Below are 2,376 nucleotides of genomic sequence, written 5' to 3'. Positions count from 1 at the left end.
CACACACACACACACACACACACGTAGACTTTCCCCAGGTAGTTATTGACAGGATGGAGTCACATACCTCGTCTAAATCAATCAATCCCCATGAAAGGGAAAGAAACTACCGTGACAATCTGAAAGAAATTTTGATTCACCTTTCCGGAGATGGGGAGGGAGTAGTAGCCTTCCTTGAACACAGGAGGGAGCAAAGACTGAACTCACATCTTCAAAAAGTCAGCACCAAACTAGCTTCTTATCTTGCAGAAACAATAAGAAGTCGTTCCATAATTCGAACTTTCTTTCAAGTTTTCTCTTTGATAACCGTCATATCTTCACATGCAATACTGTTTATGATCAACTTCGATAATAATTATCATAATAAAGAAAATAATATCTCATAACATTTACATAATTCATGATTTTTGCTACATCAGTGTATTAGAGTTCTCCAGAGAAATAGCAAATAGGATATGTGTGTGTGCGTGTGTTTGTGTGTAGACCGGGAGAAAGACCGAGAGAGAGGGAAAAAAAGAAATAGAGACAGTTAGAGAAGGATGTATTTATTTATTATTTAAGACACAGTGTCACTCTGTCACCCAGATTGGAGTGCTGTACCATGTTCTCAGCTCTCTGCAACCTCCCCCTCACAGGTTCAAGCAATTCTCCTGCCTCAGCCTCCTGAGTAGCTGGCATTACAGGTGCGCACCACCACACCTGGCTAATTTTTGCATTTTTAGTAGAGATCGGGTTTCACCATGTTGGTCAGACTGGTCTTAAACTCCTGAACTCAAGTGATCTGCCCACCTTGGTCTCCCAAAGTGCTGCAATTACAGGCGTGAGCCACTGTGCCCAGCCAGAGAGGGATTTATTATAAGGAATTTCTCACACAATTATAGAGGCTGACAAGTCCCAAAATGTGCAGCCGATCTGGAGGCACAGATGACTGAAGATGTCCTTCCAGTTTAAAGCCATGCAGGCTCAAAACAGGAAGAGCCAATGTTCCAGTTCTAGTTCTAGTTTCAGTTCTATCCTAGCTCTAGACAGTCAGGCAGGAGGAGCATTCCTCTTACTCATGGGAGGGTCAGCTTTTCTGTCCCATTCAGGCATTCAATTGATTGGATGGGGCCTTGCCACATTATGGAGGGGAATCTGCTTGATATATCTGCCAGTTTAAATGTTCATTTTGGTCAGGTGCAGTGGCTCACACCTGTAATCCCAGCACTTTGGGAGGCTGAGGTGAGTGGATCACCTGAGGTCAGGAGTTCGAGACCAGCCTGGTCAACATGGTGAAACCCCGGTCTCTATTAATAATGCAAAAATTAGCTGGCTGTGGTGGCAGGTACCTATACTTCCAGCTACTTGGGTGACTGAGGCAGGAGAATCACTTGAACCCAGGAAGTAGAGGTTGCAGTGAGGCGAGATTACGCCACTGCACTCCAGCCTGGGTGACAGTGTGAAACTGAGTCTCAAGAAATAAATTAAATAAATAAATGTTCATCTCATCCAGAAACACCCTCACAGACACACCAAGAATACTGCTTGACCAAATGTCTGGGAACCCTGTGGCTCAGTCAAGTTGACAAGTAAACGTAACCATGGCAACTTGGCACCCAGACTCCTCCTTAAACCATACTGAATAATCAAATAAAGACAATAACAAGGTCATAATTCCACCTACCATGATACCACTATCCTGCATACAAACAAAAACAAATTTAACCCCTTTCCTAGAAGAGAAGGTCAAGTCCTTGGGTCATGTTTTCTCTTTGATATCCCATAACTTTTTTTTATTTGTATAAATTTAAGGGGTACAAGTACAGTTTTGTCACATGGATATTTTGCATAGCAGGGAAGTCTGGGCTTTTGGGTAAGCATCACCCAAACAGTGTACATTGCACCTATTAGGTAATCTCTCGTCCCTCATCGCCCTCCCACCCTCCCACTCTTTCAACTTTCAATGCCTATTCTTTCACACTCTACACACTCTATGTCCATGTGGACACATTATTTAGATCCCATTTATAGATAAGAACACATGGCATTTGACTTTCTGGATTGTTTCACTTAAGATAATGGCCTTCAGTTCCATCCACGTTGCTGCAAAAGACATGATTTCATTCTTTTTTACAGCTAAATAGTATTCTATTTTATTTATACACACACACACACACACACACACACACCCCCCACATTTTCTTTCTTTCTTTTTTTTTCTTTTTTTTTTTTTGATATGGAGTCTCGCTCCATCACCAGGCTGGAGTGCAGTGGCGCGATCTCAGCTCACTGCAATCTCCGCCTCTCAGGTTCAAGTGGTTCCCCTGCCTCAGCCTCCCCAGTAGCTGGGACTATGAGTGTGCACCAACATGCCCAGCTAATTTTTTGTATTTTAGT

The sequence above is a fragment of the Mandrillus leucophaeus genome, unplaced genomic scaffold (assembly GCF_000951045.1).
Source record: "Mandrillus leucophaeus isolate KB7577 unplaced genomic scaffold, Mleu.le_1.0 Scaffold183, whole genome shotgun sequence".
NCBI lineage: Eukaryota > Metazoa > Chordata > Mammalia > Primates > Cercopithecidae > Mandrillus > Mandrillus leucophaeus.
Note: the sequence above shows the minus strand (reverse complement) of the source record.